The 27,563-nt window shown below is 38.2% G+C and overlaps 1 long non-coding RNA gene and 1 pseudogene across 1 annotated transcript; one reads left to right on the top strand and one right to left on the bottom strand.

Annotated features, from left to right (window-relative positions):
* Positions 1-2,627: 2,627 nt before the first annotated feature.
* On the bottom strand, positions 2,628-6,167 carry LOC132294763 (uncharacterized). The gene is made up of 3 exons (XR_009478204.1): positions 5,594-6,167; positions 4,569-4,687; positions 2,628-2,843 (listed from the first exon to the last, which is right to left on the bottom strand). It is a non-coding gene; the product is annotated as an uncharacterized LOC132294763 (long non-coding RNA).
* A 9,784-nt stretch (positions 6,168-15,951) lies between these two features.
* On the top strand, positions 15,952-16,050 carry LOC132298026 (small nucleolar RNA R71; annotated as a pseudogene).
* The last annotated feature ends 11,513 nt before the right edge of the window (positions 16,051-27,563 follow it).

A 27,563-nucleotide genomic window follows, 5' to 3' on the forward strand; every position in this document is an offset into this window, starting at 1 on the left:
CTCGCAAGACTACAAGGTCGCAAACCTTATTGCCTTTGACACCGGACGTCAATAGACAATTACACACCCCTGTCACTAATGACACAATGTTCACCACCCTATGTGGGTTCTCATCACCTAGCGTCCTACCACATAAACCATTGGATTCTACACACCCTACACATCCCCACATAGCTCCAAAGCTCACAAGAAGAATGGTCACAAGACCACCGAACACGATGACTTCCAACCCAACTCATCCTTAAAAGGATACACAAAACTCAAGAAAAAAATCCCGACTACTACATAACGAGTCTCAATTCTAAGTCAACACATTCTTAACAACTACACACATACTACATAGTACGTAGCTACATCATCACATAACCGTATAAGCGATTACTAATCACAGCATCTAGTAATCAATAAACTCCTCATCTCCCAAAATGGTTAAGCAAAAAATCTTTCAATGACTACGTAAGCATAAGTCACACAAACCACAAAATGTATTATCACATATTTAGGATACAAATCCCCAAAGCATATTCAAGAATCAAATGATCAAACTATTAACCTTCATTAGACACATAGTCCTGCCTAAAACACCTCGTTAACTAAAACATACTACTTGAATCCACATTGACACAATGAACAACACCATGCTCTTACTATCATTAACAAGTCAAATCAATCATTGACCTTTGACCCGATATCGTGTTGAAGAGGGACCGATTCAAGAGAAATGGTTGGCTAAGCCATTCTCGTCATTAATCCGGTATATATACCGACGTCGTTCCCGTCCTTAGGTCCAAACCTCTAACATAATCTTACGCAGTCCATACTACAACCACAAGACTTACTCATTACATGATCATCGTTCTACGTAACCTCACCAGCTATACAGTCACATCGTCATACATATTACTCTGAGCACCCTAGTCAAACCCTGATCACACAACTTATAATGAGCAAAGGATAATGCAATACTACACTCCACAATCAACGACCAGCATAAAAGCTCTTCGGTTATTTCATAACACCTATAGCAGGTTAACAATTCCACGACATCATTCGATTGAATTGCTGCCTCGTTAAAACACCTCCTAAGACTATATCATTCTTGGAATCCCAAACCCATAATCAAACGTCACAATTACTCCTTAAGAGAATCCCACATTTATTTCTGTAACTACACAGTACTCAACGATATGAACACTTGTCCTTAAGACACTATTTAACGCAAACAACTACGGAAACATTTAAGTACACGAATCACATCACATCACCTATTCATCCTCACACTTACGATTCATGACACATCCCATAGCTATCAATGCTAGCATCAGACACTAAGATTACATAATCAATACTCTACAACTCCTGCCATACACTCCACCGGTCAAGACCACCCTCAAAACAAGCACTACAAAACCCGGAGACTTCACCGCCCTCCGTGGGAGTAAGTCAAATCAAACCTTTACTAGAGAAGGCTGCACACGGGTCCACCCATCCGCGGATGCATACCATCTCCTAAATGGAAGAACAACACTCATAACCGATAAAGTCCTTGTTAGGACTAGCACAACCAGAAAGGGTAATAAATCCCGCACTTCTAAGAGACTGACAAATTGGATCTAAGTGTACCTAACACCCCATATTACTTGTCAAACGTCCCATCGTGGGCACCCAATCTCCCTCGAGATGAAATGAACTCCTTACACATAAGGAGATAAATCACTCAGGACAACACGTATAAAACCTTTAATCACTTGGAATCCGGACTTATAACTACACAATCTTGCCACTAACCACTGTCATCGGGAATACTATGAGGACTCGACACCCACTACAACAAATTTGATCTTGGGCGACAAAAGAGTTTGTCGTTAAAAATGCATATTTTGTCATGAAAAGATTATCTCGACAAAAAAAATTTTGTCGCCAATTTGTCGCTAGAAACCCTTCACAATATGTTTTTCATGACAAATATTGTTTTGTCGCTAGAAGTACAATATATTGCAACAAATTCTTTTTCGTCACAAAATGTGAAAAAATTGCGACAAAACATTTGTCATAAAATGTTCGATAATTGTCGTCTTAAACACTATAACACTTATGAAATTTGTCGCTATTCATCACTATTTTGTAACAAAATTTTTTTTTGTCACTATATGTATAAACTTTTATGACAAACATTGTCGCTATAGGCTATTTGATTGTGACAAAATATTTTGTCGCAATATATGTATCATGTTGTAACAAAAATATTGTCACTATAAGCTATTTTGTTGTGACAAAATATTTTGTCGCAATATATGTATCATGTTATGACAAAAATATTGTCACTATAAGCTATTTTGTTGTGACAAAATATTTTGTCGTCATATATATACCATGTTACGACAAATATTTTATCACTATAAGCAATTTTATTGTGACAAAAATATTTTGTCGTAATATACTTAACCATACTGCAACAAATATGTTGTCACTATAAGCTATTTTATTGTGACAAAATAATTTATCCTGTGACAAATGCAATAATATAATTTTGTTTTCACCTATTTGAAACATGAAACTAAAAAATCTAATCTAAGATTCAAACATCTCACTCGAAATTAATATATTTTATAATCAAACACAGAAGATAACAAACACACATTCCATTAAGAATTCAAATATTAAAATGTGCAAATAATCCAAAATCTAAAATACTAACTACAAGCACATTTCAAAATCGAAAAAGAAATTCAATATCCGAATCCAATATTACACAATGTTAATCACATACACATATTAGAATCCCAAAAGAAATTCGAGATCCGAATCCGAAAAGGGAAGCTAGATTGCAATCAATATGAAACCTGCAAAAAAATAAAATAAATAAATAAGAAAAAGAAAAAGAAGAAGAAAAAAAAATGAAATTAGAATTTTAAGATTGAAATAAATTTTTAAAGAATACTTATAATGTAATAGTTCAATTATTATGCTAATGGTCATGATAAATACTAATTGAGGTACTAAACAACTCCTAAAAATATTAACAACAATAGTATAGTTTGAACATTCTCCGTGCAAAAAGAAAAAATAGATAACCCTGCTTTAAATACAAACCAAATTTGTAATGCTTCTCCAATTTCCATCACCATAGAGACTCTTAAATTTGAATCATGATGGGTGCACACATGCTTTCTTTCGTCTCTGCTTTATATATTTATGTGAAAAACACGCAAATGGAAGCATAGTCCTACTGGTTCCATCAAGGTGAAAGAACTTTATAACTGTAACTTTACTATTGATCTTACAACTACTATGGATATGTATCACTTTGATTCCCTTATACACCATTTAAAATAAAGGTTTTATAAATCTTAAACCAGAAGCTCTAAAATGTACATTGCAACCCATATAACCAATTACTCTTTCAAAACCTATTACTTAAGGCAATTCGTTAACTTCAAAAGAGAATGTTCCATTAGGTCACTAAACTGTTCATTTCACATAAAGAGAGGAAAAGAAAGAAAATACGAACTAGAAGAATAAAGAACCCAACATCCTAAAAAGTTAGTCCTGGCAAATGTATGTAGTGAACTCAAGCAGCCATCCCATGAATATTCTGAAGAAACGAGAGAGATATTACACGTTTTAGGCATAAAAAAATGAAGAACATCATGAAGAAAAACAAAGGAAACATAATTAAAAATAAAATAGTAATTGTCCTATTAGATATGTGGTGTGTAGGTTGGCTAAGTGTGAACAGTTATGTGTATGTGTGTGTGTTGGATTTGTGTTCATGCTTTATATTGTACATCATTAAAATAATTTAAAGAGAAAAAACTTCTCGTAGAATAATGAACAATTTTTTTTAACCATGGGATGAGAGGGAGAAAAATAAAAGGGAAAGTGTGAAACTTGTCAATCCTTGGGTTTCATGAGTTCCAGTGAGCTAATAAGGTTTCTAGTCATATGTTCAATAATGGTGCTTCTACCAATCATAAGAGAAAATAAAATTGTAATTAATAAGAAAACATAATTTAACTGATCATTATTTACTGCCAAATAATTATTCAAATAAAAGAAAATTAGAATTAATATAAGAACCTTTATTATAATGATGAAAGTGTAATATTGAAATGTGAGATAAAGTAAGTGGAGGCTATCATTGCACACAAGTGGGACACACCAAAACAGAAACCTGCTAACAAGATTGCTTATGCATAATTGGAAACCATATATGAAACAAAAACTGCTACTTCTATTCACCCAATGATCAAAACTTCCAATTAAACATTCCATGGGTGAAATTTCTTAAGAGCAAAAATCTGTCAACAAGTTTACATTACGTACAACAAACACCATTGACACCACAACTCATACCTCCAAATATGAGTAGCACAGTAAGCACCCATATAACGCTTATAAAGCAGAGACAAACCAAATCATGTGCCATAAACAAAAGCATGCATAGAAGTCATGTGCCACAAACAAAAGCATGCATTAAAGGCATTATAATTAAAATTATAAATATAATCAGTTTCAGATAAAAACACCAAGTAAATGAAAGAATTCCAACATCATTTGAAGTCAACCTCACAAGTGCTTGAGCTATAAAAGTAAGTTATTCACTTGAAGAATGACAGCAGCCTAGTGCACATTAGTTGAAATCAGGATCACTGTCAAATTTCTTCTTGGAAGCCTTGTTGAATGCCTAAAAAAGTATCATTCAAGTTATACAACGTAACCTTCATGCACTAAATTGTATGATTTTTTCCATGCAAATGCAGCATCTTGATTCGTTATTGCACTCTTAGACATAAAACAAAAGGTAATTGGATTAAACACTTATCGCAAAACATAATTATATTAAGGATCTTTTAAATAATAATAGAACACTAAGCTTGTTTTTCTTGCAAATTTAAATTACTTATTTATTTGTGCAAATTTAATAAACTAAATCTAAACCAAATAGATAAGATCTTTTAAATCAAACCCACTTAGGATTTAAGTTGAAAAAGTGTGTGACTTATATCATTAAAAGTGACATGAATACATCTTCCTTATAGAGAAAAGATGGCCGAAGTATGTGATTAATATCAAATATTAATACCTCTTCCGTATAGAGAAAAGATGAAGGCCAACATTGATGAATGGTGGCTCTCTCACTTTGGCTTAATCTTTGAGAGGGTTTGCCCCTTCTTATAGTTTTCTAGTGTGGAAAACTTTGGGTATTTGTTTGAGAGCTCTGCCCTTTTTATTGTTTGGGTTTATTATTTGTGTGTTGTTTTCATTCTCATTTACACACATTATTAGAAGGATTTACATATATTGTTTCGTTTAGTAAGATGATGAATAATTTTCTTTAAATAACAAATTGAAGGGAGTTTATTCTGAAGTTTGTCCTGTTGGAAAGTCCGAGTAAGTTTAATTTATAAAACCAAACATGTTTTTAGGTTAAAAAATAAAATAAAACACAACAAAACAAATCCCCTAAATAAGTTCACATAAAAAATACCATATAAAACCAAACTAATTCTTGTAACCCTAGACACCAAATTAAAGCCTCAAAATCTCAATAATTGTAAATCAAATCCCAATATAAAATGAGAGCACTTACCAGTGATGGAGAGATAGTGAGATAGAGAGCAACAGATTAGAGTAGAGAGCGATCTGATGCATAACCCTAATAGTCGGTGAGACGTTCGATGTTGTATTCTTTACAATTAATGGAAGATAGAGCGTTGTGTTGTCGGGAATAGAGGAGATGATAGAACAATCTAGACACCTCTGGTGAAATATGTGGTGGCAACTGGTCAATCGTCTCATCTCATCACTACCGTCGAACTCGTATAGGCACACCGCACAACTCTCGTGCGGGTCCACCCGGTCGGAGAATTTCATGACGGGTAGGAGTTCCTGGATCAGGACGGCTAAGACGGAGTAGAATTCGGAAACGGAATAGGGTCGGTCCGTCCAGTAAATGTTGGGTTCGAGGAAATCACTGAGACCCAGAGATTGAACGAGGGTGGGAATGAGTTTTCTAATGAATCCCAGAATCGTAAGTATGTGGAGAAGGAGTTTTGGGAGGAAGAGATCGTGTAAGCAACTGGGAATCCTACGTTTTTAAAAGAGAAAGAAAGAAGGTATATAGATATATATAGAGAAAGAGGTATATATGTATTTGGTTTTGCAGTCTTGCGTTGTCGGAATTGTAACGACCCAGGTTTTTTAACCCGGTGCGTCAGTGATGACCCGTAAGCTAGTCCAGTAACGGATCCGTATACGGAAGCAAAAGATAAACCAAGGTATTTAGAGTTAGAAGTCATCCCTAAGACACTGGTGTGATCTTCCATGAAGTCATGGAAGTTAAAGAGAGCAAAAAAAAAAAGGAATATGAGTCAAAACGGGCAAAATTCGTCCATCAAGGGCAAAATGATCAATTTACAATTGAGAAGGGAAATTTGACTCAAAACAAGTCAAACAAGGTCCATAAAACCTAAAAAAATCATTTCACAACATCCTAAGAGGTTCTAAGAACTATGGACAAAAATCCCACAAAACGCCCTTTTTCCGGTTTAAGCAAAAACTAACACCCTCTCACTAAAACCTAAATAACTCCTACTGTGATTTGAATCTAAGGATGGGATTGGTTTAATTGGAAATCTGACTCAAAATCCTTGAGTTTAGGCTTAAAAATCACCCCATTTGGGTTAGAAATGAAGAAGTTATGGCCATTTGAAGTCGGAACTTCAGTGCTGAAGCAAAATCTGGAAGACAGGTGCATGAGGGGAGTTTCGGTCGACTGAAACTCTATTTCGATTGACCGATGGCCTCAAATCAGTCTACTGAACCAACCAACCTCTAAAAACATGTCTTTAGAAAGTATTCTGTCCAGTTTGGTCATCCGAAACTTTATTTCGGTCGACCGAAACTCCCCTTATGCACCTGTCTTCCAGATTTTGCTTCAGCACTGAAGTTCCGACTTCAAATGGCCATAACTTCTTCATTTCTAACCCAAATGGGGTGATTCTTGAGCCTAAACTCAAGGATTTTGAGTCAGATTTCCAATGATATGAATCCCATCCTCTAATTCAAATCACAGTGGGAGTTATTCAGGTTTTAGTGGGAGGGTGTCAGTTTTCGCTTAAACCAGGTAAGGGCATTTTGTGGGAAATAATTTGTGAAATAATTTTGTGAAATAATTTTTTTAGGTTGTGTGGACCTTATTTGACTTTTTTAGAGTCAAATTCCCCTTCTCAATTGTAAATTGACCATTTTGCCCTTGATGGACGAATTTTGCCCGTTTTGACTCCTATTCCTAAATTCCATGACTTCATGGAAGGTCACACCAGTGTCTTAGGGATGACTTCTAACTTTAGAGACCTTGGTTTATCTTTTGCTTCCGCATACGGATCTATTACTGGATTAGCTTACGGGTCATCACTGACGCATCAGGTTAAAAAACTTGGGTCGTTACAAGTGGTATCAGAGCTCCTAGGTTCAAAAACCTTTGGACGACGGGTTTTGGGTGCATATCATACTTTTGTTGACATGCTTTGATATGTTTACGTGTTCCTTGATAACATGTTTTGATTTAATAACATATTTATGTGCTTATATGGTAGTATGGTTTGGAGTCTACCTTAAATATTTTAGTATGTTGTATATGCTTATATGCGTTAGCATTTTGTATATGCTTATAGGGTGTTAGCATGTTGTATATACTTGTATATTTAGCATGACTGTATGTTGCATACATCTCTTGCTTGTATTATGTGCTACTTGCTTCGTGTATTCGTGGCATGAGCTGCATTAGGTCTTAATGACTAGCATTGTTGTTAACCTTGCCCCTTATGTATGTAGCACCATGGTCTTGACTCGCGGAGAGTCTTTTCGTCATGTTGGAGTGGATGAGCAAGTTGAGGAGCAGGTTGTAGACACCGGGCTCGCACGGGGTCTAGGTAGGCCCAGGTCTCGACCTGGTGGTATGGATCCTAATCCACCACGAGCGCCGACTTATGAGGAGCAGATTGCGCAAGGAGTGGCTCTGGGGATGTTAGAGTGCATTCAGCAAATGTTTCATCAGCATATGGCAGGGATGTAGATTCCGGCACAAGCACCAGCACCAGCACCAGTTGCTAATGAGGCATTGGACTACTTCATGAAGTTACAGCGGGTTAAGATCGACCAGTTTGCAGGGGGTATGGATCCGCTTGTTTCAGAGGCATGGCTTAATCTCATGGTACGCAAGCTTGATAGTATGGAAGTACCTACGGACCGATTGAGGATCTCCTTAACATCTTCTATGTTCATTAGAGATGCCGATATCTGGTGGAGGTCTATAACCAAAACCCATGATATGGAGGTGATGACATGGGAGGAGTTCAGGGCATTGTTCTTTGACCGCTTCTTTCCGAGGGCTATGAGACGGGACATGAGAATGCAGTTCACAGGTCTCTATCAGGGCAGGATGAGTGTCATTGAGTATGGGACATGCTTCACTTCTCTAGCCCGTTATGCACCGGAGATGGTAGCTACCGAGGAGCTCAGGGCGAGGAAGTTTCAGGATGGGTTACATCTTAATATTTGGCCACGAATTTTGGTATTAGAATTGAGGACCTATGGGGAGGTAGTACAAAAAGCTATGTTGGTTGAGGCAGAGGACCGCGATCAACTCAAGATCAAGGGTTTATATAATCAGTCGCGTGGAGAGGCTTCATCAGTATCTATTGGGGGTTAGTGGAAGAAGGCTAAAGCCGGGGACAGTTCACGTACTCAGGGACAGTCACAGCAGGCTCGGTCTGTACTAGCAGTTCCAATATCTTAGAGGTCAGCTCGGGGAGTGATTTGTCACCACTGTCAGTAGCAGGGGCATATCAAGCCTTGCTGCCCGTAGCTTCAGCCACAGGTCAGTCAGTCACAGGCTAGTAAGCCTACAGCTTCGACGAAAGGGGTTCGCGGAGCTTGTCATTATTGCAAGCAACCAGCTCACTTCAGGAGAGAGTGTCCGAAATTGCAAGGCAGGACACAGAGTGGCATAGGTTCACAGGTCGCACCGGCACAGTCAGCAGTTGTGCAGTCAGGTTTCAGGGTGCCTCAGGCACCGCAGTCAGTAGTGTCGCTAGTTGGTTCTTATCCGGTCAAAGGCCCTACGCCTACTGCTTCCGGACATCAGTCGGGCCACCAGGGCAGTTCACAGCTGTCTGGGGCTCAGGGACGAGCTTACGCACTACCACAGGCTGATACCTTTGCTGGGACTTCTACAGTTCGAGGTATCTTTCCAGTTTTCAGTTCTTGGGCTAGAGTTTTTGTTGACACAGGTGCATCGCATTCATTCATATTTGCTTCATTTGCACATTCATTGGGTCTGGAGGTCACGCATCCGAATGTGGTGGTATCCAAAAGTTTATCTGCAATATGGCCAAGTTTTACATTTAGAAATTGCCACTACTACCTTTCACTAAAAATATAGCTAGGGTGAGTAGGGATCGTCCTAAGGGATTGAGTGTCGTACTAGGTTGAGGAATCAAACCAGACAGCTTTAGGGCACTAGTACAAACCAGACGGCTTTAGGGCACTAGGTGTTCAAACACCCCTACGGACTTACAAGCTCAAATCGACTAGGCTACAAATTAAAACAACCTCCATCTAATCATTTCTCACTTCTCACCTTTTGAGAGAAGTCCTCACCTTTTTTTTTTTAATTGCTTTTACAACTTCCCTTTTTTTTTTTTTTTTTTTTTTTTTTTTGAATCCAATTATTAACCTAGAGTTTGGGCCCTCCACCTTTCGACGCAAGAAATTCAGTGCTTGATGAGGCTAGAATCCCAGCTACTTAATGAAAAGGGGTTGTTATCCACCTCTATTAAGAATGAAAGCTTTCAATGCACTACTAGCCCAATTGGGATATAACCAATTCAATAATCAACAAAACATGTACCCTACAAATGAATGCTAGTGTGCGCCTGTGCTAGTGTAGAACCCTATAGTGAATCTCAAAATAATCACAAAATCAGGATGATGTGGACCACAAGTGTAAGCAAGATATCAATTTTTCGAAAAATTTAATCCTAAATGGCATCCACAAGGCATACAAGGAGTATTGAACTCTCAAGTCAAACAATTTTTAAATTTTAAGCAATATAGTCCTCAAAAGATTAAAATCATAGCTAGTCATGGACCAATCATAGAAAATCTCTCAAATACACAAGACATGCTCAAAATTTTGAATTTAAAAACAAACACTGCAAAGCACCATTACCCCCAAACTTAAATGGCACAATGTCCTCAATGTAAAAAGAGAACAAAAGGAAAGAGTATACCAGTGCAATTAAGGCAAAGAATGGCCGGGACAGAAGTATCTAAAGTGGGTGGTATAGCCCCCCCAAACTTAGGATTAACTGTGGTCCTGAAATTTGGCACTTGGATAAAACTCATCAGATAACAAAACGGATAATACAGTGCACAGTGGTCGTGCAAATGTAAATGGGATAGTAATTGGAAATAGAGAGAGGTAAAAGGGTGGTCCTGAAAATTTTGGGCAGTACTCTCTCTCACTGAAGTCACTGAGATGCACATGATGGAGTCAAACAGACAGATATAAGAATATAAGAATATGACATCCATAAAGAAAGCATATATATAAAGTAGGATAAAGTACATAGTACATCATAAAATCAAAGCCGACAGACCGGCTGCAAAAATAGTATACAGTGACAAAAATGTAGCAAGTATCACAAATATCAAGTATAATAAGGAAGAGGGACTGGGAATCTTAGGTAGATGAGGCAGGACGGGCAGGACGTGCTCAGCGGATGTCTCGGGATAGATCACGAAATGTGGCCATGACATCCGTGCGGAGGGAAGCAATGTCAGCTCTGAGGGCGACAGTCTCTGTGCAGATAGATACCACTGTGTCCTCCAGAGTCTGAAGACACTCTCCAAAGTTGGGTATGTGATCTGGAGCCTTAGGTGTGGCTGGATCGGAAGAATGATGATCCTGAGTTTGCTCCTCATCATGAATGGGTGATCCAACTGGAAAGTGCTGCTCTGCGTCCTCGGCAGGCAGCTCCAAATCAATATCCATATGTACGGCAGCCTGATCGATTGCTGCGTCGTCCGCTGCCGGGCCTGCTTCTGCTGCCTCCTCAACCTTTAGCTCCTCTGCCACCTCTGCTGCATCCTCCTGTAGTCTCTTGATAATAGCATTGCAGCTCTTATCCCAGTCTTTCTTCAGGAAGTGACAGGATCCTCTCTCAGGGTGCTCTTGTGGATGTAAAGGATAGCGCTGGTCTAGCAAGATTTGGGTGATGAGGTGGCCAAATGGGAGAGACTTAGCCTTTTTGGGCCTCTCCTTGCTAATGTGCTCATCATAGAGCTTCCTCATCACGCTCCAGATGAGCACAGGGATAGACAGCAAATGCCCTGTATAGAAAGCGTATAAAGTTGTCAAGTAGTTGCCTCTCTGCTGAATCTTATGGCCGGCCATGAAGACGTTGCGGAACAAGATTGAGTCAAAGAACCACAGGTCATCTGGCAAATAGGTACGAGTGGTGAAGGTCTCGCCATCGGCATAATGAACTGTAAGAAGAACGGCCATATCTGCATATGAAGGCCTGTATAGCCTGGGATATGTCTCCTGTAGCTCTGGAGGGCAGTCATGTGGACAATGGCACGATCTGGATAATGTGTCCACTGTGATAGAACTCAGATGGCCATCAATGGAGGTCCTCAGCTCCGCTGTGTTATGTGGGGTAGGCCGGAGGTTTTAGAAGAATAGCTGTACTAGCCTCGGGTACACTGGGTATGTGACAGGGGCAAGAATGGTTGCAAGGCCCCTCCGTAATATATCATCATAAGCTGACCGGGTAAGCACCGATTGGGAGAAAAAATCTATATCGAAGACTGACTCGTGCTCCACTGGAAGGCGTGAGTATTTTCATAATGGTTGGTCTAACTCCTGGACTGGCTGAGCTGGCTGTGGTGGTGTAGATGGTATGTGCTCAGCTTCAACGTCACCGTGTGAAGGAGATACGCTAGTATCAGAATATAATCTGCTGTCAGAATGAGGAGACTGTGTGGGCTCAGCTGGGGTTCTGGGCATAAGATGGACCAGCCTCGTCATCAAAAGTAGGCCTGCCTCGGCGGTGATAGTGTCCGAGGGCTACAGTCTTGACCTGATCCATGGCCTGTAAAATAATTGAAAACTTACAAGTAAAGTCAGTGGCAAAATAAAAAGTTTAAAGCACAAAATAAAATCATGTATATCAAGTAAGATAGACAAAACAGATAAATGACATGAATCTATGGAAGTGACAGGATGTGAACATGCTAAGCAGTATAAGTGTAAAATGCATCCAATGTGGAAAATCACAGGCATTGGGCATGCATGAGATAGCATGGACACAAGATAAGATGCACGGAATATGTATATGCAATCTATGAAGTTCGATCGATCACAAAAATTATGAGATTGATCTCATATGATCGATCTAAGAAACTGAGAAACTAAGTTCGATCGATCTCACTAGATCGATCTGAGAAATATGTTCGATTGATCGAACTCTGCGAAGAACGTGGACAGTCACAGATCTGTGGTATGGATGACACGGGGCCTTCACGAATAAGGTCGTGGGCTCATCAACACACAAATCATTAATCCTAATCACCTAAGAAGGCCCATACTCCCAAAATCAAATCGAAACTTAAAAATCTAATAAAATATATATACACATATATACACACACATATATATATATATATACAAAGTGAGTCAAAGCTTCATCAATGGAGAGTTTCACAATCAAAATAATGTGGATCTAACATTCAAAGCATGTAGGAAGCAAATCGAAGCTTGAATACAAGATGAGATTCGGATCTTACATAAATCGAAGGATGAGATGAGATGGAGATCCGAGAGGAGAGAGAGAGAATCGACATTTGGATCTCGTCGGAGATGGGGAAGATGGGTGCAGTGGCGATGAGAGGGTTAGGGTTTGAGAGGGTTAGATCGATCTTTGAAATCGATCTTGAAACCTTCGGTTTCATTTTTAAAAAACTTCCCCGAACCAATTCGATCGATCGAACTGAGACCACCGATCGATCGAACTGAAATGATCTCTTTTTGAAATTTTTGGAATTTTTTTTTTAAATTTAAATTAAAAAAAAATTAAAAATTAAAACTAAAAATTAAAAATTGGAAATAAAATTTTTAGAATTTTTGAAGAATTAAAATAATATAAAATCTTTTTGGAACTTTTCGAAAATAAAATAAAATAAAAATATTTTTGGAATTTTAAAATTAAAAAGTCAAACCAAGTCAAAGATAATGAAATAAGGAACAGAGATCGATCTGAACAAAATGTTCGATCGATCAAACAGAGAGCTAAAAATATGCAGGTTTTGGGTTCAGAAATTTTTTTTAAGTGTTGGAACTCAAGATCGATTGAACTTGAAGTTTGGATCGATCTAAGGACTTATGATCGATCTGAGAACAAGTTCGAACGATGGGATAGAGAAGTGATTTGGATGCAGGTGGATGCAGGTCGAAAATTTTATAAGTGTTGGATGCAGGTTAAAGTTCAATCGATCGAATCTTCCTTGGAGATTGATCGAACTTATGCAAAATGCTCAATTTCAACATAAAAGTGCATGCAATCCTAATTACAGTTCCTAGCAATGCATATGAACCAAAAACAAGTATCTAGACTTCGCAAGAAATGAAATTAAAGATAGAAATGAGGGAGGAATATGGTTTTGACACCCTACGAAATGTCGTGCTAGTCTTGAACATCTCTAGCAAGACGTTGAGCTCTTTTAGCCCGAATCAAACATGTTGTAGTGCATCCCCCCCTCAATGGGGTGATAAGTGTTTTGAACTCCACCCAACAAATGGTTCTTTAAGGAACTTGGATTAAGCTCAAAAGACGTCTTCGGTCCTTGGTCAAGACAATCTTTGGGCTTCCACACCCTTTCAAAACAAGATTTTGAAACAACTTTCTTTGGTTTCAAGGTTGAAGATGGACTTTTTGAAACTTTGGTCTCACACAAAAACTCAATTCCTTCACTTTTAAGGTCATGACATTTTTCTACAACATTAATCTCTTCATGCTTGTCAAATGAGTTGAGGATTGGATTAAAAATATTCAACTTTACCTTCATGTGGCCAAATGAGATCTTCATTATCCCCGTCCTACAATTGATGTTGGCATTCGCGGTTGTCAAGAAAGGACGGCCAAGGATAACGGGAATTTGGCTCTTAGGATTTGGGACCAGTTCCGTGTCAATGACAACGAAATCAACGGGAAAGAAGAATTTATCAATTTTAATCAATAAGTCCTCGATGATACCCCAAGGCTTTTTGATTGACCGGTCGGTAAGTTGTAAAACTACCGACGTTGGTTTTAAGTCTCCTAAGCCTAATTTGACATATACCGAATATGGAAGAAGATTAACACTTGCTTCTAGGTCAAGAAGAGCCCGATTAATGATATGATCACCAATGATGCATGAAGTGGTAGATGAACCGGGGTCGTTAAACTTTGGGAGAGTGTTATGCTGCAAAATTGAACTACTTGCTCAATTTTCTTTGTGTTTGGCTTTTGTTCTTCCTTTTTTAGGTGCACAAGTCTTTCAAGAATTTGGCATAAGCCAGAATTTGCTTGATTGCATCCAAAAGTGGAAGATTGACTTTCACTTGCCTAAACACGTCATGATTTCATTGACTTTGGCCTTTTGCTTGTCATTTGAAATGGATCCTTTTAAGGCATCCGGAAATGGAGCTTTTGGTTCAAAAACCTTTTCAGAATTTTTCTTTGAAGTCTCTTCAACACAAGAAGTTTTCAATTCATTTTGCAAATCTTTCTTTTCAAAATCACTTTTCAAATCACTTTTCAACACATTCTTATTTATATGGTCATGCAAATGCAATGAAGGAGGAATATGATATGAAATGGGACAGGTGTCAACTTGTGGTTGCACCGGTTCACTCTCTTCATTGGACACACCCACTTGGTTGTCCACAACCTTTCCATTTCTCAAGGTAGTCACTGCATTGACATGCTCTATTGTGTTACCTTCCGATGAGGAATGAGTCTCCACAACACATTGTCGCTTTTGTGGGGCATTCAAAGACATTTTTTCCTTCTCTCTTGCATTCAAAGTATTAGCTATTTGCCCTACTTGGGTTTCTAACTTTGCAATGGATTGAGAGTGAGAATGAAGTAATTATGTGTTTGCCTCTAAAGTACCCAACGCAGTCAAAACTTTCTCTTCAAAAGCGGGACTTCAAACATTTCCTTGGGAATATGATGGTTGATTGGGAAAATGAGAATTAGAGAATTGGTTTCCATGTGATTGGTATGATGATCTAAAACCTTGGGAACCTTGGCTTTGTAATGGAGGTGGAATGTATTTCCCTTGAAAATTGCCTTGGGAAGGGTTTGAGCCCTCCCCTTAGTTTTTCCAAGAGAAATTTGGGTGATTCCTCCAACTAGGATTGTAATGATTTCCATAAGGATTGTTTCCTTGATTAGTAAAAACAGCATTTGCTTGTTCATGATGCTCACTTTGCACATGTCCACGGGGACAATTGGAAGTAGAATGTAAAACACTCGAACAAGTCATACATGTCTCATTAGATGCATGATGAGAATGGTTAGGGAAGGAAGATACTTGATTCGCCGAGTTTTGGTTGATCAAAAATTGATCAAACCTTTGAGATAATGATTTCATTTTGGCGGCAATTTCATTGGAATGGTCGACTTGATGTAAGCCAACACTCTTCCTACCACTAGAATTTCTACCATTCTTCGAAGATAAAGTACGATGCAAAGAATTTTCACTCATGCTCTCATAAAGACGCACACGTCATCCTCATGCCTATCAATGTAAGAGCCACCCATGGAAGCATCAACCATGTCTTTGTAATTGTCCGATAAGCTCTCAAAGAAATATTGAACTAATTGCCATTTGGGCATGTCATGATGTGGACACTTCCTAAGCAATTCATTAAAGCATTCACATGCCTCATGAAATGTTTTTCCATCCTCATGTGAAAATTCTCGAATTGAGGTTCTCATGGCATTGGTCTTAGAAACTGGATAGTACTTCTTCAAGAGCTCTTGTTGCATTTCCACCCAAGAAGTTATTGAAAAAGACCTAAGATTGTTAAACCAATATTTTGCCTTGTCTTTAAGGGTGAATGGAAAAAGTTTAAGTCTTAAGACCTCTTCCGGCATGTCCGTATATTTTACGGTGGGACAAACTTCAAGAAATTCATCCAAATGCTTGTAAGGTTCTTTACTTGGAAACCCATGATAGTTAGGAAGCATTTGAATGGTTTGTGGCTTGATTTCATAGTGGTGTGCTCTAAATGGTGGCAATTGAATGCATGTGGGTGCATTATATTCATTAGGCACATAGTGATCTCTTAAAGCAAGGAGAGGATTAGCAATTGGAGGTGCAACATGGGCACCTTGGTTGCCTTGAATGATGGGAGGTGGTGGAGCATAGACTGGCCTTGGCATTCCCAATGGAACTTGGCCTTGTTGTTGTGGTGGATGAACGTATGGTCTTGGCATGCCTAATGGAACTTGCATGTTATCATGATGCACATTGGGGTGGAGGATGCCTTGTTGGTCTATGTGACCAAGGTCCTCCACATGGTCCTCACTGGGTCCTTCCATTGATGAAATAGATTGACTAGAACTACCTCTTCCCCTAGGGTTTCGAACGATGGATTCAAGATGAAAATTTAAAGGCACAAGAGTGGGTCTCAATGATCTACGACCATGCATGCACAATGCAACACAACAAGCAATAACAACAAACACTTCACCTTCACAACAAATCAACAATTAACAAACTTCTTCCACACACAATGTTCTCATACTCCCATGCTTAAACAATATGCAAGAAAAATAAATTGCCTCCACGCGAGCTCACGATTTATCTAAGAATTGAAATACAAGCCTCCACGCGGTCCGACAATTTAACTAAGAGTTTGAGTAAGAAAAAGCACACAAAGGTCCTTTAGTACTTCAATTCCAATTTTTAGCTTAGCTTAGCAAATTTTTTTAGATTTTTAGCATTTTTTCTTGCTTGCTCAGTTCCTTTGCTTGAATGCTCCTTTGCCTGCTTTCTTAGCCCAATGCTCCTAGTCAAACAAGAACAAACACAATAAGTAACAAAAATTGATAACAAAATAAAGACACGATCAAAAGAGTATTAATTCCTAATTGATTCCACAAATACGACGTTGCCAATTAATCAATCCCCGGCAACGGCACCAAAAACTTGGTGGTGTCGGTCGTTGCACTCCAAAAGTTTATATGCCATGTGGTCAAGTTTTACATTTAGAAATTGCCACTACTACCTTTCACTAAAAATATAGCTAGGGTAAGTAGGGGTCTGTAATACTCCTAAAATTAAAAAGGATATAATTAGAATTTTACTATTTATTTTAAGTGTTTTATGTGTTTATGTGGGTTTAATTGATTAAATTATTTGTTCATTATTTATTTGATTTAATTGTTTAGTCTTTAATTGATTTAATTGGCATTTGGGTTGTTTTTGAATTGTTTTGTTGGTTAATTATTTTATGTAATTTAATTGTGGTTTTAATTAATTGGTTAATTGGTTTTTTAATTTATTTAATTAAATAGGTTAAATTATTAGGGTTTTGTCTCTTTACCGTCACGTTTGAATAAAGCCGCCTTGTTTAATTAAGCCACCTTAGAGATGTAAGGAATTGTTGATTTTCGTCTCTACGATTAAAGTAGAATTAGGGTTAATATCTTTTCCTAAGCCTATAAATAAAACAATAAGGGTCTGCTTTGGGTTGTAAGCACAAACCTTATTCACGAATAGTGAAAATACAGAGAGTGAAACAGAGAGTTTGAGGGAAAAACTGAAGGAGAGGAAGGTAGGGTTTGAGCCAATGATTGTAAGCCGGACTAAGGAGGAAGCTTGAGGGCTGTTTGGGGGTTAGAACCAGAGCAAAGGAATCCTTGACGGCGGTCACGATCGCCGGAAAGTCTAGGAAGAAGACGACGTTGAAAGGTTTCAAACCGAAACCGAAAGGCAAGTTCTTTTCTTCCTTATTCCATTTGGCTTGTGTTCTGTGCACCTAGATAGTTTCTAGGGTTTAATTAATCAGGAACTGGAATTCACATGGTTAATATATGCTATATTGATGGTCTGTTTGTTGTTGAAATTAAATCTGTTACAATTCGTGTAAGTCTGTTTTAGTTTTGTTTTCTTAAAGCATGTAAATTCTGTTGGAATTTTAGTTACTGTATTTTCTTTCAACAACTGTAAAAAAATGATTGGGATGCTACTGGGATTAGATAAGACTCCTAAGTTCAGTAGTGAAGAGGAACAGAGGGGATTGGAATAGAACTGATATTGCAAAATAGTTTCAATTTTATTCCTAAAGCATGTTTTGTTTTAGTAACAAATTTAGTTTTAATTTGATTTCAACTTCTGTAAACGAATCATGGGAATGTTACTAGGGTGTTATAAGACTCTTAAGATGAGTTTTAGAAATCAACAGAGTGGTAGGAATGGTCCAGACACAGAGCAAACGGACTGAAATGAAGCAGAAATGGACTGAAGCTCTCAGAGGGGGAGGAATTCGGCTTTCCCATGAGTAGAGCCAGCTCTAGAAAGAGTAGAGCAGGCTCTACCTCAACAAGAACAGGCTCTAAACTCCTCTGAGCTGACTCTAGGCTGATTAGAGCCTGCTCTAATTTTCCAAGAGCAGGCTTTACCCAATTTGATGCGTACTATGACTTTTTAAGCTACTTTTTGGGCACTTGGGGTTTCTAAACAGTTTTAAAACTTTAATGGGGTTTTCAAAACATTATTTTAACATGTAATCAAGGTCTTGAATTGCATAAAATACCCCTTTGTTTTAATAGAATTAAAAGTGCACTAATTAACAATTTTGCCTACGGTTAACGGCTGAAAGGAAATAAATTGTCTAATTTTAATTTGACAATTTAGGGTGCTATAACATGATTCTAAATTAAATTTTAGATGCATGAGGGAGTCTTTTAATTAACAAATTGGACTCATAGCATAGTTTATGGCTTGGTACAAGAATAATAAAACAGTATACAAGTATGCAACCTAGCTTGCTTTTGACGGATAAAAGGAACTGAATTGCTAGAAGTAATTTTAGAATTGCTAGAAGTAATTTAGAATTAATTTTAGCAAATTCTTAGACAATATTATGATTTTAAAACTTTTTAAATTGCATGATAGAGTTGTTGATTTACTAAAACTGATCTATTCATACTCTGGATGCTAGTTGATAAATTGTTAAACAATACATGGGTTAACTCTTGGATTTAAATTGCTAAAACTTTAAATACGTTTCTGTAATTATTTGGATTTTGGTTTTGGATTGTAAATTGCTAAACTGTTATGTATCGGTTGTAATTTACATGGTTTTGGATTTAAATTGCTGAAATACTAAATACTCTTCTGCAATTATTTGGAATGGTTTTGGACTGTAAATTGCTAAACTATTATGTAATTGTTGTAATTTACACGGATATGGAGGATTGTATGCACCGGTATGGGACGGTGGCATACTAGGTTTGGATTAGCACCAGTTGCTAAAATCCTACCTATTTTGGAATAAGGGTAGGGGTTGTTAAATAAAATCCTCCTTATATATATGAGTCGGTGCGGTTGAATACGCCGAACGACTTACTGGATTTCTTATGGATGAATGTGAACAGATTATATATATATATTGTTATGGTACCGTGACATGAGCTTGAGTCTCATAGTCGACGGTTAGGGAGCGTATATGCAGTAGGATGCGTAGCTAGCTATGTTGGTTGAGGTATACCCTGTTAGGCTTAGGTAGTCATGCCCACTCAGATGCGTTTTGCATGTTGCCTTCTATTCAGGTTGAGACCCTCAGCATAGTCTAGTGAGAGTCTTATAGTATGGTTATATATTTATCTATTACGAACTATATAGATATTATTGGGATATCTAAGGTGTATCTGCGTATCGGGTCACTGTATGGATGGCAGTTAGAATAGAATTTGCATGTGGGCCTGACCCACTCTTATTTTTATAGAAATTCGACGGTTCCAGCTTAGAGCTTGATCGTGCTGAGCAGATACAGTTATTCACTCCACCGACGATGTATAATTTATTTCCATGTTTTAGACTTGGGTTTCTTCCCAGCTATGTAAATTTTAATTGGGATTTTTAGGGATCTACTAGATGGATTCCCGAGTTGTATTAGAAATGGAGAATTTGGATGTATCAGAATAATTCTTTATTAATAAAATTTTATTCTGAGGTTTTTGGATTATCATTCTAGTTTCTTTTCAGCAATTTATTTATTCCTGTTTTCTTAATTGTATTCTATGTTCGTTAACTGCTAATTGATTTGATATCTTCGGGTAATCGGGCGTGGGCCTGGCCAATCCGCATTCGGAGATCCGGGGGTATCACAGGATCGTTCCAAGGGATTGAGTGTCGTACTAGGTTGAGGAATCAAAATTAGGGTTAGTAGGTCGAGTGATCAAAATAGTGGTTGGTTGGTTGAATTAAACTAGATGCAAATTAAACTAAGGTAAACAATAATGCAATAGAGAGAATAAAAGAGAGAGAGATCTTGGGGTTTAGAGATCACCACTAAGCATAGCTTTTCTACACCTTTAATGAATGATTAATGAGGGGAAGAACATGTATTGCAACAAAGTGTGTGTGTGTGGTTGTTTTAACAAGCATGGATGACAAATTAAGCATATATTGTCTAAACAACATAGTGGATAGTACAACATATCAAATTAAGCCATTAATCCTTTCTTTAAGCTCACAATCCAAGCACATCACAATGTTAGAGATACATGTTACTTGTTTTGCATAAGTATGGAACATCAATAACAAGTATGGATTGTCCTCCCATTTAGCAACTACACTACAACTAAACTAATGACATGAAATTAAACTAATTAAACTAAGGGAGAGGCACAATCCATCAAGTAATGAGTATGAACCATCAAATAAATCACAAGAACATGACATTAAGTACTATGTCTTGACAATCTCTAGATCTGTAGCATCAACACACATAGACATGCATCAATAATACAAGAAATAGAGACAAACACATGAACATCTATGCTAGCATACATAGACATATGGATAAAATGAAATGATCAATTGGAAGCATTAAACCATATAAATCATTGAAGAATCAAGATCTATATATATATATAAATGTCAAGACATGAATCATAATACAAATCCCCTCAAAAATACATAAATCATGAAGTAGAAAGCATGCTTAGGGCTAACTCTAGCCCCAAGAGGATATTTAGCCACTCATGGATGATGTCCTCCAACCCTCAAGGGCAAACTCCATGGAAGAAACCTGCTCCTTGGTTGATAAAGAGCCTCCAATGGTGTCTCTAGCCTCCTCCTCTTCTTTTCTTCCTCACTAAGAGTTCTACAAGGTATGATATGATATGATATGTTATGCTGTGATATGATAAAAAAAGTAATCCTTATCCTTATATAGGTAGGTCAAATGACACCCAAAATGAGTTGGGGTCGTACAGCAAATATTCCCCTATGATTGGATAAAGGACAACTTTTTGTGAGCTGAAAATTTAACTTTTTCGCACTGGAGGAAGTTCGATCGATCGAACCTTGGACTTAGATCGATCGAACATGGCTGAGATCTATCAAACTTAGGCTGGATCGATCCTTAATGGCGGTGCCTTTTTGGATAAAAACAAATCTGAGATATTTTGAAGATTTTTTTGGGAAAACGACAAAAGTGGTTGGTAGGGTAGTACAATTGGATAAAATCAATCATTTGGATAGGGACAAGAATGTTCGATCGATTAGAGAAGGAAGTTGGATTGATCAAACTTTTGAGATCTTTGAACAGGGACAAACATGGCTCAGATTCATCTTGAAGTGCTGAGATCGATGAAAGTTGGATCGATCGAACTTTTCTTGAGATCGATCGAAATTGCTGAAATTCCACCATTTGCTTCCTTTTGCTCTACTTTGCTCCTTTCTTTGATTCATCCCAGAATTGCTTCAATTATGCTCTTATTTGACTGAGTTAGCTTATTTTGGGGATAAGTACCTGAAAATGGAAATAACTCGAAATTAATACAATACGGTAAAATAAGATAGATAAAAGTTTTAGAATACCTAATCTTAAGGGGTTTAAATACGCACTTTTCAGCGCTCATCGGGATGGTTTCCTTTGTGTTGACACACCAGTTGGGGGTCCAGTGTTTTTGGACCATGTTTGTCAGGGTTGTTCTATCGAGATAGCTGGGCGGACTTTAGAGTTTGATTTTTTTATTTTTGACATGACGGGCTTTGACGTCATTCTCGGGATGGATTGGCTATCCTTCTTTCATGCTACAATCGATTACTTTCACGGGAGGGTGACTGTTTGCACACCCAAAGGAGATTGTTTTCACTTCGTGGGAGATCGGAGTGATTCCCACTCGATGATGATTTTTAGTACCGGCGACTGGAGTCGCCACATGTCCTACTTGGCTAGCCTGTTAGTTGACGAGGATAGCAGTTCGGGTCGTGTTTACCAAGCAGTTGTTGTGCAGTTCTTGGATGTTTTTCCAGAGGAGTTGACGGAGCTTCCTCCTCTTCGGGAAGTTGTCTTTGCCATTGATGTCATTCCCTATACTGCACCTATCTTTATGGCACCGTACCGCATGGCACTGGCAGAGTTTGACAAGCTGAAAGCTCAATTGGATGATTTAAAAGCTAAAGGCTTTATTCGTCCTAATGCTTCACCCTGGGGAGCACCGGTTCTTTTTGTGAAGAAGAAAGATGGGTCTTTAAGACTTAACATCGATTATCGCAAGCTGAACCACGTCATAATCAAGAACATGTATCATTTGCCTAGGATTGATGACTTGTTTGATCAGTTGAAGGGAGCCACTTATTTTTCAGAGATTGATTTAAGATCAGGTTACTATTAGTTGAGGGTTAAGGATGAGGATATATCCAAGACCGCTTTTCGTACACGGTATGGCCATTATGAGTTTCTGGTGATGCCATTTGGTTTGACCAATGCTCCAGCAACTTTCACGAATTTGATGAACCGTGTATTCAGTGACTATCTTGACAGATTTGTAGTGGTGTTCATTGACGACATGTTAGTATACTCAGCTTCGGTGGAGGAGCATGAGTATCATTTAAGGACAGTGTTGCAGATCCTTAGGGACAACCGGTTGTATGCCAAGTTTAAGAAATGCGAATTTTGGCTACCAGAGGTGAAGTTCCTTAGACATGTTATGTCAGGGGGCGGAGTTGCAGTGGATCCGTCAAAGATTGAATCGGTGATGGATTGGGAACGTCCGAAGATAGTGTTTGAGATTCGAAGTTTTCTTGGCTTAGCCGACTATTACCGGAGGTTTGTTCTGGATTTCTCTCGTCTAGTGGCACCTATGACTCGACTTACCCGCAAGGGGGTCAAGTTCGTATGAAATGAGGCTTATGAGTTTGCTTTTCAGGAGTTAAAGGTTAGGTTGACATCGGCTCCAGTGTTGATCATTCCTGAACGTGGTTTGGGTTATATGATCTTTTGTGATGCTTCGCGGGAAGGTTTGGGTTGTGTCTTGATGCAAACAGAACGGGTGGTTGCTTATGGGTCTCGACAGTTGAAGACTCACGAATTAAACTATCCGACACATGATTTAGGGTTGGCAGCAGTTATCTTTGCCCTGAAGGGGTGGAGACACTATTTGTACGGAGAGAAGTTTGAAGTTTTCTCCGATCACAAGAGTCTCAAGTATCTCTTATCTTAGAAGGATTTGAACTTGAGACAGCGCAGATGGGTTGAGTTCATGGAGGATTATGGCTTTGAGTTACAATATCATCTTGGTAAGGCCAATGTAGTGGCTGACGCATTGAGTAGGAAGTTACGGGGTACTCTTGCTAGCATTTCCATTCACAGATGGAAGATGCTAGAAGAACTTACAGACCTTGGTTTACAGTGTTATGAGGATGTTTCGTAGGCTATTTTGTTTAGTCTTGTGGCTCAATCGGCTCTTGTTAGCAGAGTTATTGAGGCACAGTTGGAGGATGGGGAGATGAAGTCCATCTATGTTCGGATTTCAGGTGGTGAGAATGTAAAGGGTTGGACCTTACATTCAGACGGTGGTCTCAGGTACAAGGGGATAATGTTCGTTCCTTTGTCTTGTCGTGAAAATGTTATTCGGGATTTTTACCAATCTCGAATCGCAGTTCATCCTGATGGTACAAAGATGTATCACAATCTGCGACGACAATTTTGGTTGCAGGGCATTAAACGGGACGTTTCACAGTTTGTGTCTCAATGCCTTACTTGTCAGCAAGTGAAGGCATAGCATCAGAGACAGGCAGGATTATTGTAACCATTACCAGTAGCTGAGTGGAAATGGGAGCATATCACTATAGATTTCGTAACAGGACTTCCGAGGTCTCAGGCAGGGAATAATGCCGTTTGGGTTATAGTTGACAGGTTGACTAAGACGGCTTACTTTTTGCCCATAGCAGTGACAGACGGCGTAGAGAGACTGAGTGGACTGTATGTGAGGCAGATTGTCAGGCTTCACGGGGTTTCTGTATCCATTATTTCGGATAGGGATTCGCGGTTCACGTCTCATTTTTTGCAGAGTTTTCAGGAGGCTCTTGATACGGGGTTTCATTTTAGCACAGCATTCTATCCCCAGACAGATGGTCAGTAGAAGCGCACCATTCAGGTATTGGAGGATATGTTACGGGCTTGTATCTTGGATTTCGGTGGTAGTTAGGAGGACTACTTTCCTTTGGTTGAGTTTGCCTACAACAATAGTTACCAAGCCAGTATAGGCATGGCACCTTTTGAAGCGTTGTATGGCATGCCTTGTAGATCTCCAGTTTGTTGGACCGAGGTTGGTGATACCGTTGCCTTGGGTCCCGACATTGTCATTGAGACTATAGAAAATATCAAGTTGATTCGGCAGTGGTTGGTTACCGCACAAAGCAGACAACAGAGTTACACTGACAGGAGAAGACGATCCCTGTCTTTCGAGGTAGGAGACTATGTCTTTCTTAAGATTTCTCCTCGCAAGGGACTTCTGAGATTTTGCCAGACTGGCAAGTTGTCTCCTAGATTCATTGGACCATTTGAGATATTGAAGCGCGTCGGTGAAGTTACTTATCGTTTGGCTTTACCGCCAGACCTGGATAGGGTTCACGACGTCTTTCATGTTTCTATGCTGAGGAAGTATGAGCCAGAACCATTACATGTTTTACGATGGACAGATGTCGTTGTTGACGAGGATGTGACCTACGAGGAAGGTCCAGTCCAGATTCTTAATTCATGAGAGCAGGTCTTACCGACCAAGACCATTCCATTGGTTAAGGTCTTGTGGAGACACCACAGCATCGAGGAGGCCACCTGGGAGCTCGAATAGGAGGTTAGCTCTCGGTATACCTATTTGTTCTCTCTTTCAAGTACGATTCAATTTCGGGGACAAAATCCCTTTTAAGGAAGGTAGGTTGTATTGACCCGATCATTTCCATTCTTTTCTTTTTTCGGTGAATTTGTTGTTGTTTTTTTTTTTTTTTTTTTTTTTTTTTTTGTCTTTTCCCTATTTCGTTCTTTAGTCATTTTTCATTTTTCCTTTCATAACCTCACTTTTTGTGCTCGGATTTGATTTCGGCTTAGCATACATCCATGATATTTAAATTCCATGATATCTACATTTTCACTTTTGTAGAAAAACATGTTAAATGGTTACTTTTCTTGTAAAGGGCATGAATGTAAAAATTTTGGTAATTACTCCAAACTTGAGGGGTTTTTGTGTAATTAAATAAAGTAATTATTTTTCGTCTTAGGGACTATTTTGTAATTTAATTTGGAAGATATTTTCAAAAAGGACCTTTTTGCAATTTTTGAAAAATGTGACTAGTGTCACATTCCTAAGGTGCCACTTGTTAATTTTGTGGTGAAACCACTTGGAAGCCTTGTTTGATGACACATGGAGGGTGGAGATTCACCCATTTGTTAGCCTAGGATAGGAGTACTTGTTGGCATGGATGGTTGACAAGTGTATGTTTGATATTTAATCTTAGAAGTTTACATAGGATAGTGACAAGTGTAGGCTTCACAATTGGTCTTGCAATTGTGTGTGTGTGTGAGGTAGTGCAAGAGCACCTAGTGAGTGGAGAATCCCACCATTTAGCTTAGGGTTTATACCTTTGTCTCATTTTCATCTCTTTCCTCTCAAGAACCCTAACTTAGCCACCATTGGAGCAAAGCTTGACTAAGAGCTTTGACTTCATTTTTGATACTCTTTCACTCACCTTAGACCATTAAGCTTGGAATACAGAAGCCTTGCCTCATCTTCCTCTTCATAACCCTAGAAGGAAAACTTGAAATTCCTTTGCTTCCCTTGAATTCAAGAGGAATAATCATCTTATGAGGTAGGGGTGGTTGTATGTTTATCCTCTTTGGGTTTTATATATACTGGAGCTTGATATATATTGATTACATGCCTTTTTAAATTCTTGTATTTGCATATAAATAGAGATTTTATATGCTTGACTTTGGATTTGTGGATTAAAACGTGTATATGACTATTTAATTGTATAGGTAGGTTATTGTTTAATGATTTTCCTAATACTTGTGATTTCATTAAGGGTTTATTATGAATATCTTGAAATTGCACTTATGTTGTTAAGTAAATAGAGATTTCATTGAGAGTTTAGTATGAAAATCTTGTATATAGCACTTGTAATTACTTGTAGGTAGATTACTATGCTTCATGATTAGTAATTGTGGCCTATATTAATATTAAATTCATATGGCATAATGTGTAGTAACATTTGTTTTCCATTTTAGACATGTAACCTTAGGACATGGTTTGTGTGGTTTTGCCCTACTTGTACTTGGTAGGTAGTTTCATGCATTGAGATTGCATAAATGTCATGAACTTGTTGATTTTTTGAAGCTTGTAAAGATATGAGATGTTGATGGCTAGGGTTTGGCTCTAGTATGGAGGATAAGAATTCTCCTAAGTCATATGGCGTACTAGATAGTACTTTGTGGGTCGTAATTACCCAAAATAACTTGTATGGTCTCGTGGCCACATATCCTAGTATTTCCATTATTTGATTTCGTATTACTTTCTAAGTTGCAAATCATGGATTTCTTGTAGCTTGTGATTTGGTAATCTTAGTTATAATGTGGTTAGTGTACTTGTCTTGTATACTTAGATGTTACGTGTTTATCGTTTCAAATATTTGTATAGCTTGAGATGATCCCTTAGAGTACCATGGAAACATAGACGTCAGGTGGAATGCACCCTTGTGATGGTCTATGTTTGGTTTACATTATACTTAAAACTATAGGGTATGCGCATGCACCACATCCTACTTACTCACCCTAATTGTTTGGGTTATTTTGCAGGTAAAGAAACTTTATTTTGGGATGCACCACATCCTTAAGTTGCTTTGAAGTCTTAATGTAGTTTGTTGTATTTTTGAAAACATGCAAGTATTAGCATATAGTATCATTTTGGTGTAAAATGCTATTTTTG

This window comes from Cornus florida, unplaced genomic scaffold (assembly GCF_030987335.1).
Source record: "Cornus florida cultivar Cherokee Brave unplaced genomic scaffold, ASM3098733v1 CherokeeBrave_3.0.0_Hap2_Chr02, whole genome shotgun sequence".
Lineage (NCBI taxonomy): Eukaryota > Viridiplantae > Streptophyta > Magnoliopsida > Cornales > Cornaceae > Cornus > Cornus florida.